Source organism: Panthera onca, chromosome X, assembly GCF_046562875.1.
Source record: "Panthera onca isolate mPanOnc1 chromosome X, mPanOnc1 haplotype 2, whole genome shotgun sequence".
NCBI lineage: Eukaryota > Metazoa > Chordata > Mammalia > Carnivora > Felidae > Panthera > Panthera onca.
The window spans coordinates 68102899-68121245 of record NC_138357.1 but is presented as its reverse complement, the minus strand read 5'-3'; the positions used below and the strand labels follow the sequence as shown (position 1 = coordinate 68121245).

The window sequence follows — 18347 nt, the reverse complement described above, 5'->3', positions numbered from 1 at the left end:
GCCAATTTATGGAAAGAGCCTAAATGTACATTAACTGATGAATGGATGAAGAATATGTGGTATATATACACGATGGAATATTACTCAGCAATAAAAAAGAATTAAATTTTGCCACTTGCAACAATGTGGATGGAACTAGAATGTATTATGCTAAATGAAATAAAGTCAGTCAGAGAAAGATAAATATCATATGAGTTCACTTATATGGGGAATTTAAGAAAGAAAACAGATGAACATAGGGGAAGGGAAGTAAAAATAAAATCAAAACAGAGTGGGTGGCAAACCATAACAGACTCTTAAATGCAGAAAACAAACTGAGGGCTGTTGGAGGATTGTTGAGTCAGGGGATGATCTAAATGGGGGATGGGTATTAAGGAGGGCACCTGTTGGGATGAGCACTGGGTGTTATATGTAAGTGACGAATCACTAAATTCTACTCTTGACACCATTATTACAATATATGTTAACTAACTTTGATTAAATAAAAAATGAGGCTTAACCTCTGAAAATAGGCTTTCTTCAACTCCCAGTAGTAACCAATAACCACACTATGAGTTTTTCTTTTTTTTTTTTAATGTTTATTTTTGAGAGAGAGAGAGAGAGAGAGAGAGAGAGAGAGAGAGAGAGAGAGAGAAAGACACAGAGCGTGAATGGTGGAGGGGCAGAGAGAGAAGGAGACACAAAATCCAAAGTAGGCTCCAGGCTCTGAGCTGACAGCACAGAGCCAACACGGGGCTCAAACTCACAAACTCTGAGATCATGACCTGAGCTGAAGTCAGATGTTCAAACGACTGAGCCACCCAGGCACCCCAAGTTAGGTTTCTTTATTATCATTTCCTTTCTAGGTTTCTTACTATTTCACTTAAAATACAAAAATCCATTTATAATCTAAGTTATCAGTTGTGGTCTTAATTGAGATTCTTAACCATATATTTATCTTGACAAATTTTGTTTTTGTTTTTTAAGTAATGATTTGTCTTAGGCAAATACTTTGTATAACAGAGTAATGAAAGGCCCACCTAGTGCAAGCAAACTTAAACCCAATTCAACTACCGCTGAAAAAAATACTTTGGTTCTTCAGGGGAAATCATTAGCAAAACAATAAATAAAACTCTTTCTTTTACCAGTTCTGTAACTTTTATAGCTGTACTCTAAAATCTTTGTTATGTGATAAAAATTACTCCAGAAGAATCAAATCATGTACTAATGAATGAACATGCGTGAAAGAAATTGTGCAATCAATAGATCTGACAGAAAAACTATAGTTAAAATGTTAAGTAGAACAAATTGGTCCTTAAAATTTTTAGTTCCTTTCCTTTAAAAAATTACTGATTCTTCCAAGAAAATACAAAACCATAAGGCTGTAAGTAAATAATAGTTGTGTTTAGGCTATTACAGTGCAGGTTATCCTTAAGGCCACATATATCCTGCTTCACTGCTGCCTGCACTCTGCTGGGTTTTGATCTTTTTTTTTTCAAGTCATAGTCTGGATAATTTTCCTTATCTCCTTCTTCTTCCCCTTCCTCATCTGCTTCTTCATCAAAATCATCATCATCATCATCTTCAAGAGCTTCCTTAGTAAAGTATAACACTGATCTTGGGATTATATGCTCATGTAAAAAGTGACCAATTTCAGTCTGCAGCAAGGATAGCTTCAGCAGCAGCATCCAGATCTCCACTCTTCAGAACTTCAAGAGGGGCAAAAAAAATTAAAGAAAGAGTCATTTGAAACTGTTTTGGTCACAATACGAACTATCCCACGTCCCTGTGTTTCTGCTGCTTCTTAATGGTTTTCAAAGTGATATTCTTTCCTTTTTTTCCAATCTGGCATCCTGTACAACCCATAATTTCTGGTCTATCAAAAGAAAAGGGATCAGAATCATCCGCTTCTGACCTCATCCTCTATATCTTGTCAACACTTTATTTTTGAAATATTCATTGGGTTCAAAGTGAAATTCTAAGACAAAACTCATCTGCTGGTCAGCATCTGAGAACTTCACTTTACTATCTTTCAAGTGTTTTAGAACAGGTTCAACATGCTCCTGAGCCATATCACTGAGCAAGTCAACATTCTTAAAAACAATCAACCAGAATTCAGGAATTCCCTTGGGGTCTTCTTTTTCTTCAACCTTTTCCTCATCTTTAATCTTGGCTTTTTCTTTCAGCTCCTCAGAAATTTCATCCTCCTCATGTGGTTTCCATTCAAATTCTTCTTCTATAGGTTCATAAATTGCATTAATGATCTCAAATCAGTTATCAAATAGAGGCTGATAGAGAACAGCATAGTATCTTTCAAGATCATGAACTTCCTCATGGAATTTGGTTTCTATCTGTGCACATTTAACTTGAAGGTTTTTGAGAACATTCACTCGTCTTTTAACTACCCTAGGCAAGTTGTCAATTTCTGCTGTGTTGAAGTAAGAACTCCAAATATCGGTGGTGAGAATGGGGAGCCAATTGGCTGGAGCTGGCCAGGCAGTGACTCAGGGTGGCAGAGGGAGGAGCAGGAGGTTGTTCCACAAGCAGATAATCCTAAAAAAGTCATCACTATTTTATAGTTTTCAGAGTACAAGTCTTTCACCTCCTTGGTTAAATTTTTTTAGTGTGTGTGTGTGTGTGTGTGTGTGTGTGTGTGCGCGATTGTAAATGGAATTATTTTCTTTATTTCTCTGCTACTTTGTTATTAGTGAATAAACATGCTATCAATTTCTTGGTATTAATTTTTTTGTCCTGCAACTTCACTGAGTTCATTTATTATTTCTGGTAGTTTTTGGTGGAGTTTTTTTTGGGTTTTCTATATATTGTATTATGTCAGCTATAAATAGTGACCATTTACCAATATGGATGCTTCTTATTTCTTTTTCTTGCCAGATTGCTGTGGCTAGGACTTCCAGTACTGTGTGGAATAAAAGTTGCAAGACTGGACATCTTTGTCTTGTTCCTGCTTTTAGAGAAAAAGCACTCAATTTTTCACCATTGAGTATGATGTTAGCTGTGGGTATTTCATACATAGCCTTTACAATGTTGAGGTATGTTCCCTCTAGATTCACTTTGTTGAGACTTTTTATCATGAACAGATGTTTGATTTTTGTCAAATGCTTTTTCTGCATCTATTGAGATCATATGATTTATATCCTTTGTTTTGTTGATGCAGTATATCACATTGATTGATTTGCAAATATTGAACCATTCTTACATCCCCAGAATAAATCCCACTTGATTGTAGTGAATGATCTGTTAATGTATTGTTGAATGCAGTTTGATAATATTTTGTTGAGGATTTTTACATCTCTGTTTGTCAAGCATATTGGCCTACAGTTTTCTCTGTTTGTGGTATCTGTCTGCTTTTGGTATCAGGGTAATGCTGATCTCATAGAATGTATTTGCAAGCTTTCCTTCCTCTTCTATTTTTTGGAAAAGTTTGAGGAGAATAGATATTAATTCTTCTTTAAATGTTTGGTAGAATTTACCTGTGAATCCATCTGATCCTGTACTTTTAATTTTGGGTAGTTTTTGATTACCAATTCAATTTTTTACTAGTAATTGATCTGTTGAGATTTTGTTTCTTTATAATTTAGTTTTGGAAGATTGTATGTTTTTAGGAATTTATTCATTTCTTCTAGATTGTCCAATTTGTTGGCATATAATCTTTCATAGTATTCTTTTGTAATCCTTTGTAACAACTGGTGAGTCTGGCTAAGGGTTTACCAATTTGGTTTATCTTTTCAAAGAACCAGCTCTTGATTTTGTAAATCTTTTCTATTGTTTTTTTTTTTTTCTCTATTTCATTTATTTCTGCTCTAATCTTTATTTCCTTCATTTTACTAGCTTTGCGTGTTCTCCTTTTACTACTTCCTTTAGGTATATGGTTAGATTGTTTATTTCAGCTTTTTCTTGTTTCATGAGATAGGCCTGTATTACTATACATTTTACTCTTTATAATTGTTTTCACTGTGTCCCAAAGATTTTCGGCTATTGTGTTTTCATTTTTATCTGTTTCCATATTTTTGTGTCGTTTTCTTTGATTTCTTCATAAATCCATTGGTTGCTTAGTACCATTTTGGTTAGCCTTCATGTATTTGTGGGTTTTTTTCGAGTTTTTTTCCCTGTGATTGATTTCTAGTTATATACTATGGTGGTTGGAAAAGGTGTATGGTGTGATTTCAATTTTCTTAAATTTATTGAGACCTGTTTTTTGGCCTAACATGTGATCTATTCTGGAAAATGTTCCATGTGCACTTGAAATAATGTATATTCTGTTGTTTTTGGATGGAATGTTCTGTATATATCTGTTATATCCATCTGATCTAATGTGTTATTCAAGAGCTCAGTTTCTGTATTGATTTTCTGCTTGAATGATCTATCTATTGATGTAAGTGTGGTGTTAAAGTCTCCTACGATTATATTGCCATCAATTTCTCTCCTTATGTATGTTAATATTTTCTTTATGTATTTAGGTGCTCCAATGTTGAGTGTGTAAATATTTATAATTGTTATATCCTCTTACTGGATTGTCGCCTTTATCATTATGTAATACTCTTCTTTGTATTTTGTTATAGTCTTTGTTTTAAAGTCTATTTTGCATGATGCAAGTATTGCTATCCTGGTTGTTTTTCACTTCCAATTGAATGGTAAGTGTTTTTCTATTTCCTCACTTAAGTTTGTTTGTGTTCTTACTTTTGTAAGTTTATTTATTTACTTTAAGAGAGAGAGAGAGGGGGAGAGAGAGAGCAAGCAGGGGATGGGCAGAGAGAGGAAGAGGATCCCAAGGAGGCTCCCCACTGTCAGCATAGAGTCCAATGCAGTGCTTGAACTCATGAACCATGAGATCGTGCCCGGAGCTGAAACCAAGAGTCAGAAGCTTAACCAACTCAGATACCCAGGCACCCCTGTATGTGTCTTTAGATTTGAGATGATACACCACTGAATCTTGCCCTAACCTTAACCTCTGCAATAATTACAAAGAACTCATACTTTCTACTTTATACATTTCTATATTGTTTACATTTTGTGAGGTTCTATTACTCATAATCGAGAAAAACAATAAAATTTTATTTTTTAACTTTATCACTGGGGAAACATTAAATAAATCATAGTATATGTATACTATTGCATATCCTGAGATTAAAAAATGAAATACATTGTTATATGTTAACATAGAAAGAAATCTATATTATTAAGTGAGAAAAGTAGGTCATAGAATAATATGCACAGTATAATCCAGTTAAAAAAATAGAAGTCTATACAAATATACACATCTGTACTCATATGTTTGTATGTAAAAACAGAAAAAGATCGATGATACAAATCAAAGTAAATATGGTAGTTATCTATAAATAGTGGTGGGTAGGAGGCAGTATGAGGAGGACTTAAATTTTTTATTTTATATATTTTTATATTGTTTAAATATTCAGTAAGCATTTTTGTAACAAAATTATTAATGCTAGTTATATTATTAATCATTCTTAATATAATAACTAAAGTTATAATTATACTGAAATTAACATAACATTCTTTTAGAAGGGGGTTAACCTCTAAAGAGGGCTTCATTTGGTCCCCAAACCCACATTACATAGTAATTTTACAATGAGTATAAAATAGGCTATTATTAAGAGCACTAAAATAACTGCTCAAAACCTAATTAAGGATTTCCTGTGCAGTATGAAAGTAAGGATAAAAGATCATACTGTGGCCCAAGCATTTCCCTCTCAGTGCCCTCTTACTTTCCTGGTGTCCAATATATGACCAATAAATCAAAATTCATATAATTAAGAAGTAGACACGAAGCACATACTTCCATGCTCTGGGTTTTCAAATGGAAACCTTATAAATAAGTTCTTATATTAACTTGTTAGGGCTATGATAACAAAGTCTACAGACTGAATGGCTTAAACAACAGAAATTTACTTTCTCACAATTTTGGAGGCTAGAAGTCCAACATTAAGGAATTGGCAGGGTTGGTTTCTTCTGAAGCTTTTTTTCTTGGTTTGTAGATGGCCATCTTCCTGTGTCCTCACATGGTCTTTAGAATTGTGTGTCTGTGTCCTAATATCCTCTTTTTATAAGGACACAAGTCATAATGATTAGGGCTCACCCTACTGACCTCATTTGAAGGTAATTACCTCTTTAAAAAACCTATCTCTAAATACATTCACAGTCTGAGGTAGTGGGGGTTGGGATTTCAACATATAAATGTCAGGAGGACAAAATTCAGCCCACAGAAGTTCAAGTATTTAGGAATTACATCTATTTCTAAAAAAGTAAATAACTACAAGTATCTTTAACTTTAAAAGGGAAAACCAGAGAATTTAATATGCAAGCTACTATGCAAATGAATTCTCAAAGGATGAGTGAAACTTTTGCTTAAAACAATTAATGGACATTTTCCAAGATAAGCAACTATGGTAAATATGTTACTTTTGATTATATGTGGATTTTCTGACAGATTGTGCCTGATCTCATTCCTAAATTCATTCCCTATCCTCACCTATCCTTGGATCCTACTAAATTTCTTAAATTGAGCACATCTCAGATCCTCACATCAAGATTTTCAAAATACAGATACTATGATGCTGAAAAGATCATCTAAGAAACACAGTCTTATTAAAGCAAAATTATTATTATGGGCCTTGTTTCTAGTATGATCTATTGAAAAAGATATGCACTCATGTCTTAAAAAATAAGTAGTGAGTCCTGTATAATCAAGGATTATATAGTAAATAATATTCTGGACTGTCATTGATCTGGGCTTTAGTTCTTTCTGTACACTAGAAACAATCTGATTAGGTCAACATATGTTACTTCTTTTGATCTCAGTTGTTCTACTTACAAAATATGAGTGCAGGGCTTTTTATAATATATTTATAAAGGTAGGAATTATCGGCCTAGAATATATTATGCTTCTTAGAAGAAAGATCTTTTAGGTCCTTCCCAATGTTAATAACAATAACAATAATAGTATCTACTACTATTTATTTTGTACTTACTATATATCAGGCACTATGCCAAGAGACTTATATACATCATCTTATTTTAGTGCTCTACACACCATGTAAGACAATTACTTTTGGGAGCCTGGGTGGCTCAGTCATTAAGCACCTGACTTTGGCTGAGGTCATGATCTCACAGTTTGTGAGTTTGAGTCCCACATCGGGTGAGCACAAGCCCCACTTTGGGAGAGCTCTAGCCCCGCTTTGGGTGAGCATCAGCCCCACTTTAGGTGATCTCGGGTCCCGCTTTGGGTGAACACTAGCCCTGTTTTGGGTGAGCCCTGCTTCTCTCTCTCTCTCTCTCTCTCTCTCTCCCTCTCTTTGCCCCTCCTTGGATTCTCTCTCTCTCTCTCTCTCAAAAAAGAAGAAGACAGTTACTTTTAGAACAATTTTACAGATGAAGAAATTGAAACTTAGTGAGGTTAAGTTCCCAAAGGTCATATATTATATATTGAATGGCAAAGTCAAGATTTGATCCTGGGTACATCTAACACCAAAGTCTGTGCTTATTTGCTGCTGTTACAATGCTCTTATTGAATTGGAGATTGGAATTTATCAGAAACTGTATTAATTCCCTGGCTATGTCATGAAAAATTATCACAAACTGGGTGGCTTAAATAAATTTATTCTCTCATAGTTCTGGAGACTAGAACAAGGTCATATTCCCTCTGAATATGAATTCTTCCAGGGGAGAATCATTCCTTGCCTCATCCTAACTTCTGGTGATTCTTCGCAATAGTTGGTGTTCTCTGGATTGTGACAACATACCTCCAATTTCTGCCTTTGTCTTGACATGGCTATCTTCTCTCTGTGTGTATCTGTGTATATAAATATCCCTTTTCTTATAAGGACACCAGTCGTAGGGCCAATCCTAATGCTGTATGGTCTCATCTTGATTTAGATTAAATCTGCAAGGATGATATTTTTAAATAAAATCACATTTATTGGTTTTGGATGGTCATAAATTTTGGAGGGAGCTCTTCAGTGCAGCAAAGGAACCATTAACTAGACAAGAAATGGAAACACTTTTGCTGTATGTTTGAATATGGTTTTCTTAAGATGTGGAGGCTGAACAAAAGGCTATGTGATTTGAGGTCTTCATTTATTTGCCAGTAATATTTTCTTTGCCAATGCCAAATAATGTTCCTACTGGTAGTCATATGCTGTATTGTATTCTACTTTAATAGTGCAGTATAAATTGAAACAGATTCACAGGGTTAGAAGGGACCATAGATATTCATTAGGCCTCTTGGTCAGAGTCTAGGCAAGGCTCACTGATTCATGCCAGATACTTGAGTGTCTAATACTTTCTGAAAAATAAATTTCATAGTGTCTCCTTGTAACCTGTCCTAGAGTTTAGAAGTTCTTTCCAAGTCTAACTTTCTTCTGGCTACAGTCAAATCTAAATTTAGCCATCAAAAAGAATGGAATCTTGCCATTTGCAACTATGTGGATGGAGCTAGAGCATATTATGTTAAGTGAAAAAAAATCAGAGAAATAAAAATACCTTATTATTTCACTCATATGTGGAACTTAAGAAACAAAACAGATTAGGGCACCTGGGTGGCTCAGTTGGTTAGGCATCCGACTTTGGCTCAGGACATGATCTTGTAGTTCATGAATTTGAGCCCCGGGTCAGGCTCTGTGCTGACAGCTTAGAGCCTGGAACCTGCTTCATATTCTGTGTCTCCCTCTCTCTGCCCATCCCCCTCTCACACTCTGTCTCTATCTCTCAAAAATAAATAAACATTAAAGATTTTTTAAAAAGGAAACAAAACAGATGAGCATAGGGGAAAAAAGAGAGAGAGGCAAACCATAAAATAGTTTATTAACCATAGAGAAAAAACAGGGTTGCTGGAGGGGAGGAGGGCAAGGATATGGGTTAAATGGGTGATAGATATTAAGAAGGATACTTGTTGTTTTGTAAGTGGTGAATCACTATATTGCACATACATATTACACTGTATGTTAACTGGAATTTAAATAAAAACCTGAAATAAACAAAAATCATACACTGTGACAACAGAAGACCCCAAATAGACAAAGTAATCTTGAAAAAGGAAAACAAAACTGGAGGTATCACAATCCCATACTTCAAGTTATATTACAAAGCTGTAGCAATCAAAACAGTATGGTACTGGCACAAAAATAGACACACAGATGAATAGAATAGAAAGCCCAAAAATAAACCCACATTATATGGTCAATTAATCTTCAACAAAGCAGGAACAAATATCTGAAAAGAAGAAGGAGAGACAAACCAAGAAACAGACTCTTAACTATAGAAAACAAATTGACGGTTACCAGAGGGGAAGTGTGAGGGAGGATTGGTCAAAAAGGTATAAAAGAAAAAGAATCATACATTGTGGTGACATAATCTAAAGAGCTCAAATCCTGGTAACTGGATTAATGATACTAGGAAGGCTCTGGGCTGAGTTGAGCTTACACTCAAATGACACCCTACACTAGTGTGGTTGAGTTCACTGATAACACACAAAAAATGAAGATATAGTACTTTGGACACTAAATAAAAGAGCAATTGAGCATCATGTTTCTCATTAAGGAGCTCAACTAAGCAAATAAGGGAGTTGTAGATGGAAAACTAAAAGACAAATGCAGGTTTACTTAAGAGTCTGAACTTTGAATTCAGATAGTGATGGGTTTGAATACTCCCAATTACTAGCTGGATGACCCGGGATAATTTAAATTTTCTAGATTTTAGTTTATTACACAATAAAATAGATTTAAGAGTGTCTACATCACTGTATTGCTGTAAGTACTAAAGGACTTAATGTATATATAATACTTAACATAGTAAGTGAATAATAAATGGTAGTTTGTAATAATAATAATAATTTTATTAATATTTTATATTAATAAAATTAATATATTAATAATAATAATAATTATTATTATTATGACAGAGCATAAGTTAATCCCTCTTCCAACATGTCTTCAAAGCATATTATGGAAAACTATCTTTATTGGCTAAAATTAACAACACAAGAATCAACAGATGTTGGTGAGGAAGCAGATAAAGGGGATCCCTCTTAAACTGTTGGTGGAATGCAAACTGGTACAGCCACTCTGGAAAACAGTATAGAGGTTCCTCAAAAAAGTTAAAACTAGAACTACCCTATGACCCAGCAAATGTACTACTAGGTATTTACACAGAGGATACCAAAATATTAACTCAAAGGGAGACATGTACCCAGATGTTCATAGCAGCATTATCTACAATAGCTAAATTATAGAAACAGCCCAAATATCCATCGACTGATGAATGGATAAAGAGGTGGTATATATATATATATATATATATATATATATATATATATACACACATATATATATACACATACATATATAATGGAATATTACTCAGCCACAAAAAAGAATGAAATCTTACCATTTGCAGCAACAACATAGATGCAGCTAGAGGTTATAATGCAAAGCAAAATAACCTCAGTCAGATAAAGACAAATACCATAGATTTCACTCGTGTGTGGAATTTAAGAAACAAAACAGATGAATGTAGAGGAAGGGGGGAAAAGAGAAAAAATAAAACCATACAAGACTCTTAACTATAGAGAACAAGGGTTGAGGGTTGATGGAGGGGAGGTGGGAAGGGGATGGGCTAAATGAGTGATGGGTATTAAGGAGGGCACTTGTTGTGTTAAGCACTGAATGTTATATGTAACTGATGAAACACTAAATTCTACTCCTAAAACCAATATTACACTATATGTTAACTAACTAGAATTTAAATAAAAATTTGAAAAAAGAAAATGTTCATTATATATATATATATATATATATATATATATATATATATATGAATGATCTCTGACTTAAAGAACCATACATGAGAATAAGAGGCAACTCAAGACTTGCTCTAAGGCTATAACAATAGTAGCAAATATCTGCTGAGAAAAGTATGGCTTTTTTTTTTTACCACTGTTCTAAGTATTTTGCATGCAGTATCTCATTAAATTCTCACAATAACTCTATGAAATAGGTAGTATTTTATTCCACATGTAAATAAAGTGGGCAACAGAAGTTTGAATAATTTAGTAGGAAGTGCTGGTGCCAGGATTGGAATTTAGAGAGGATAGTTCCAGAACCCAGACTTTTAACTACTATGTTCTATTGTCTTCCCACCACTCTGCTCTGTTGCCTCTATAGCCAACACCTCTCTTAAATGAGTGATAATATGAATGGATGTTGTACTTTGTCAAATGCTCTTTCTGCTTCTATTGAAATGATCATATGATTTTCATTCTTTTTATTAATGTAGTATATTATATTGATTGATTTGCGAATGATGAACCACACTTGCAACCCAGGAATAAATCCCACTTGATTGTGGTGAATCATTTTAAAAAATATATTGTTGGATTCGGTTTGCTAGTATTTCACTGAAGAATTATGCATTCATGTTCAACAGGAATATTGGCCTCTAGTACTCCTTTTTAGTGGAGTCCTTAGCTGATTTTGGTATCAAGGTAATGCAGTTGATAAAGTACAACATCCATTCATGATAAAAACTTTCAACAAAGTAGTTTTAGAAAAAATATCCTTCAACATCATAAAGGCGATATAAGAAAAACCTACAACTTGTATCATGCATAATGAGGAAAAACTAAGAGATTTTTCTCTACAGTCAGGAAAAAGGCAGGGATGTCCACTCTCACACTGTTATTTAACAGTACTGGAAGGCTTAGCCATAACAATTAAAAAACAAAATGAAATAAAAGGCAACCAAATTGATAAGAAAGAAGTAAAACTTTCACTATTTGTAAATGACATGATACTCTATGTAGAAAACCCAAAAGACTCCACCCAAAACTGCTAGACCTGACACATGAGTTCAGTAATCACAGAATATAAAATCAACATTGAGAAATCCATTACATTTCTATACACCAATAAGGAAGCAGCAGAAAGAGAAATTAAGATAACAATCTCAATTACAATTGCATCCAAAATAAGAAGATAACTAGGAATAAACCTAACCAAAGAGATAAGAGACCTATACTCAGAAAACTACAAAACACAGATGAAAGAAATTGAAGAGGATACAAAGATATGGAAAGATATTCTATGAGGATGAATTGGAAAAACAAATATTGTTAAAATATCTATACTATCCAAAGTAATCTACACATTTAATGCAATGCTTATCAAAACCCACCAGAATTTTTTTCACAGACCTAGAACAAATAATCTTGAAATTTGTATGGAATCACAAAAGACCACAAATAGCTAAAGCAAACTTGAAAAGGAAAAGCAAAGCTGGAGGCATCAGAAGTCTGGCCTTATGTTACAAAGCTGTAGTGATTAAAACAGTATGGTACTGGCACAAAAATAGACACATATATCAATGGAACAAAATAGACAACCCAGAAATGAATCCACAACTATATGGCCAATTAATCAACAAATCAGGAAAGGATATTCAATGTGAAAAAGACAGTCTCTTTAACAAAGGGTGTTGGGGAAATTAGACAGCAATATTCAAAAGAATGAAATTGGAACACTTTCTTATACCAAACACAAAAATAATTCAAAATGGATTAAAGACCTAAATGTGAGATCTGAAACCATAAGAAGCCTAGAGGAGAACACAGGCTGTAACCTGTTTGACATTGGCCATAGCAACTTCATTCTAGATATGTGTTCTGAGGCAAGGGAAACCAAAGCAAAAATAAACTATTGGGACTACAACAAAATAAAAATCTTCTGCAAAATGGAGACAATCACCAAAACTAGCAGGCAACCTATGGAATGGGAAAATATCGTTGCAAATGGCATACATGACAAGGGGTTAGTATCCAAAATCTATAAAGAACTTATAAAACTCAACACCCCCAAAATGAATAATCCAATTAGAAAATGGGAAGAAGACATGAATACATATTTTTTCAAGGAAGACATCTAGAGGGCCAATAGACATATGAAAAGATGCTCTACACTACTGACCATCAGGGTAATGCAAATCAAAACTAATATGAGATATCACCTCACATCTGTCAGAATGGCTGAAATCAACAACACAACAAATAACAGGTGTTAGCCAGGATGTAGAGTAAGGGGAACCCTCTTGCCCTGTTGGTGAAAATGCAAACTGGTACAGCCACTCTAGAAAACAGAATGGAGTTTCCTCAAAAGGTTAAAAATAGAACTACTCTACAATCCAGCAATTGCACTACTAGATATTTAATCAAAGAATACAAAAGTACTAATTCAAAGGCTTACATGCACCCTGATATTTATAGCAGCATTATCAACAATAGCCAAATTATTGAAACAGTCAAAGTGTCCAGTGGCTGGTGAATGGTTAAAAAAGATGTGGAATTCACTCTGGAAAACAGTATGGAGGATCCTCAAAAAGTTAAAAGTAGAAGTACCCTATGATCCAGCAATTGCACTACTAGGTATTTACCCAAAGGATATAAAAATACTGCTTCAAAGGGACACATGCACCCTAGTGTTTATAGCAGCATTATCAACAATAGGCAAGCTATGGAAAGAGTCCAAATATCCATCGACTGATTAATGGATACAGAAGATGTGGTGTGGTGTGTACACACACACACACACACACACACACACACACACACACACTAGAACATTATCAGCCATTGAAAAGAATGAAATCTTGCCATTTGTAACAATGTGGATGGAGCTAGAGTGTATTATGCTAAACAAAATAAGTCAGTCAGAAAAAGACAAACACCTTATGATTTCACTCATGTGGAAATTAAGAAACAAAACAAACAAGCATAGGTAAAGAAAAAAAACAGAGAGGGAGAGGCAAAGCAAGAAACAGACTCTATAGTATAGGTTACACACGTGATGGGAATTAAGGAGTGCACTTGCTGTGATGGTCACTGGTATGGTATGAAAGTGTTGAATCACTATATTGTACATCTGAAACGAATACGCTCTATGTGAACTAAGTGAAATTTAAATAAAAACTTAAAAAAAAGAGTAAGGATGCTGGTGCCAAACTACCAGGGTTAAAATCCTGGCTTTATTATTTATTACCTGTGTGACCTTGAGCAAAACTCAGCCTTTTAGTGCCTTGGTCTCCTCAGTCAACAAGGCAGGATGAAACAAATACAAAAATACTAATTCAAAGGGATACATGCACCCCAATATTTGTAGCAGCATTATCTACAATAGCCAAATTATGGAAACAGCCCAAGTATCCATTGTCTGATGAATGGATAAAGAAAACGTGGTATATACATACAATGTAATATTCTCATCCATGAAAAAGAATGAAATATTGCCATCTGCAATGACATGAATGGAGCTAAAGAGTATTATACTATGTGAAATTAGAGAAAGACAAATACCATAGGATTTCACTCATATGTGGAATTTAAGAAATAAAACAAATGAGCAAAACTAAAAAAGAGAGAGAGAGGCAAAAAAAGAAACAGACTTAACTATAGACAGCAAACTGATGGTTTACAGAAGGGAGTTGGGTGGGGATGGGTTACATAAGTGATGAGGATTAAGGAGTGCAGTTGTGATGAGCATCATGTGTGGTATAAAAGTGCTGAATCACTACATTGTACACCCGAAACTAGTGTTACATGATACATTAACTAACTGGAATTTAAATAAAAACTTTTAAAAAAATAAAAGAAGAATTAATACCTATTCTTAAACTATTCCAAAAAGTAGAAAAGGAAGGAAAACTTCAAAATTCATTTGATGAATTCTATGAGGCCAGAATTATCCTGATACCAAAACCAGATAAAGACACCACTAAAAAAGAGAACAGGCCAATATCCCTGATGGATACAGGTGCAAAAATTCTCAACAAAATATTAATATTAGCAAACCCAACTCATCAATACATTAAAAAATATCATTCTCTATGATCAAGTGGGATTTATTCCTGGGATGCAAGATGATTGAATATTCACAAATCAATAAATGTGACATATCACATCAATAAGATAAAGGATAAGACCATATGATCATTTCAATAGATGTAGAAAAAGCATTTGATGAAGTACCACATCCATTCATGATAAACACACTCAAAGTGGGTTTAGAGGGAACATATCTCAACATCATATAGGTCATATATGACAAACCCACAGCTGATATCATCCTCAATGGATAAAAACAGAGCTTTTCCCTTAAGGTCACAAACAAGACAAGGATATGCACTCTCTCCACTTGTATTCAACATAGTACTGGATGTACTAGCCACAGCAATTAAACAACAACAACGAAAAATTAAAAGACATCTAAACTGGCAAGGAAGAAGTAAAACTTTCCCTATTTGTAGATGACATGATACTCTATATAGAAAACCCCCAAACACCACCCAAAACTGAATTCAGTAAAGTTACAGAATGCAAAATCAGTGTACAGAAACCTTTTACATTTCTACAGAGCAATAATGAAGCAGCAGAAACAGAAATTAAGAAGACAATGCCAATTAAGATTGCCCCCCAAATAAGAAGATACTTAGGAATAAATGTAACCAAAGAGGTGAAAATAAACTATACTCTGAAAATTAGAAAACTCTGATGAAAGAAATTGAAGAGGACATAAAGAAATGGCAAGACATTCCATGTTCAGGGATTGGAAAAACAAATACTGTTAAAATTTCTATACTATCCCAAGCAAACTCCACATTTAATGGAATCCCTTTCAAAATACCAATAGCAATTTTCACAGAGCTAGAACAAAGAATCCTAAAATTTGTATGGAATCACAAAAGAACCCAAATAGCAAAAGCAATTTTGAAGAAGAAAAACAAAACTGGAGGTATCACAATTCCAGACTTGAGATTATACTACAAAGCTATAGTGATTAGAACAGTATGGTACTGGCACAAAAATAGACACATACATCAATGGAACCTAATAGAAAATCCAGGAGTTAAATCCACAATAATATGGTCAATTAATATTCGACAAAGCAGGAAACAATATCTGATGGGAAAAAGACCATCTCTTCAACAAATGGTGTTAGGAAAACTGGTTAGCTATGTGAAACAGAATGAAACTGGACCACTTTATTACACCATAAACAAAAATAAACTCAAAATGGATTAAAGACATAGATGTGAGACCTAATAGCATAAATATCCTAGAAGAGAGCAAAGGCAGCAATATCCTTGTCATCAGCCGTAGCAACATCTTTCTAGATATGTCTCCTAATACAAAGGAAATAAAAGCAAAAATAAAGTATTGGGACTACACCAAAATAAAATGTTTCTGCATAGTGAAGGAAACAATCAACAAAGCTAAAAGGCAATCTACAGAATAGGAGAAGATATTTGCAAATGACATACCCAATAATGGGTTAGTATCCAAAATACATAAAGAATTTATACAACTCAACACGCTTAAAACAAATAATCCAATTAAAAAAATGGGCAGAAGTCATAAACAGACATTTCTCTAGTGAAGACATTCAATGGTCAAAGACACATGGGAAGATGCTCATCATCACTTATCATCAGGGAAATGCAAATCAAAACTCACACCTATCAGAATGGCTAACACCAAAAACACAAGAAACAACAAGTGTTGGTGAGGGTGTGGAGAAAAGGGAACTCTTACACTGTTGGTGGGAATGTAAACTGGTTCAGCCATTGCAGAAAATACTGTGGAATTTCCTCAAAATTTTAAAAACAGAACTACTCTATGATGCAGTAATCACACTACTGGGTACTTACCCAAAAGACACAAAAACACTAATTGACAGGGATACATGCATTCATATTTTTCTTGCAGCATTATTTACAATAGCCAAAACTGAAAGCAGCCATAGTGTTCGTGACAGATGAATGGATAAACAAGATGTGGTATATATATACAATTGAATAGCACTCAGCCAGAGAAAAAAATGAAATCTGGCCATTTGCAACAAAGGAATGGAGGCAGAATGTATAATGCTACGTGAAATAAGTTGATCAGAGAAAGATAAATACCGTATGATTTCACTCATATGTGGAATTTGAGAAACAAAATAAATGAGCACAGGAAAAAAAGAAGATGAAGAGAGACAAACCAAGGAACAGGCTCTTAACTATACAAAACAAACTGGTGGTTACCAGAGGGTAGTTAGTTCAGAGGTGAGTGAAATGGGTGATGGGGATTAAACACTAAACTTATCATGATGAGCACTGAGTAATGCACAGAATTGTGAATCATTATATTGTACATCTGAAAGTAATATAACACTCTATGTTAATATACTGGAATTAAGGTAAAAAATCATTAAAAATGAATGAATAAAAAGCGTAATATAGGGGTACCTGGGTGGCTCAGTTGGTTAAGCCTCCAACTCTTGATTTTGACTTAGGTCATGATCTCACAGTTTGTGAGATCAGGCCCCATGTCAAGTTCTGTGCTGAGTGTGGAACATGAATAGGACTCTCTCTCTCTCTCTCCCCCTCTGCCCCCCTCCTCCACTCAAACTCTCTCTCTCTTTCTCTCAAAATAAATAAATAAACTTTATTTTTAAAAAGTATAATATAGGGGCGCCTGGGTGGCGCAGTCGGTTAAGCGTCCGACTTCAGCCAGGTCATGATCTCGCGGTCCGTGAGTTCGAGCCCCGCGTCCGGCTCTGGGCTGATGGCTCAGAGCCTGGAGCCTGTTTCCGATTCTGTGTCTCCCTCTCTCTGCCCCTCCCCCGTTCATGCTCTGTCTGTCTCTCTCTGTCCCAAAAATAAATTAAAAAAAAAAAACGTTGATAAAAAGTATAATATAAATATTATGTAATTAATGAATTATAACAGCTAATCCCATGAAGTGAGAATTAAAAGTGTCTATATAAAGTGGCTAAATACTTATGGTAAAGCCTGAGAAAATAATGTAAAGCTAAATGTTTGTTAAGGCTCATACTTAGCTTACACATTTTTTAATGGAAAATTCCTCAATCTTTTTACTGTGGTAGTATAAATTGTAGATCAAGCTGGATGGGGGTGAAGAGTGGAGAAGAATATAGTAAATATATTGGACCTCCGATGGTGAAGAACCTATCCCTTTATATTTCTTTGTGGTGCCCTTACTCCATATCTTGAAGGAGGAATGAATTGCACAGGAAGGCAAAGTACCTAGGACAACCGTGATGAAGCAAGAAAGGGCCTAGGTCCTCTCTATCATAAATCCTGATAACTTCCAATTTCTGTCCTACAGCCATAGGGGCCACTAAAAATATGTTCTGATATATCTCTGGGTATGCTCTGTGTATGCTTCCTGAAAACTGCCATCCCAAACTTTCCACTCAATTCAGTATTCCTGGGAAAGTTGCCCAATTTCTAGGCTTTTATGTATTTCACTCTTAGAGAGATACAATTCTGACCAATGCAATTTA

The 18347-nt window shown here is 34.5% G+C and overlaps 1 protein-coding gene and 1 pseudogene across 1 annotated transcript in view; both read right to left on the bottom strand.

Moving 5' to 3' along the window:
• ZDHHC15 (zDHHC palmitoyltransferase 15) overlaps positions 1-18347 on the bottom strand; it is a 191191-nt gene that overhangs the window by 120005 nt on the left and 52839 nt on the right. The window lies entirely within an intron of this gene.
• Positions 570-18173, bottom strand: LOC145714405 (nucleosome assembly protein 1-like 1 pseudogene; annotated as a pseudogene).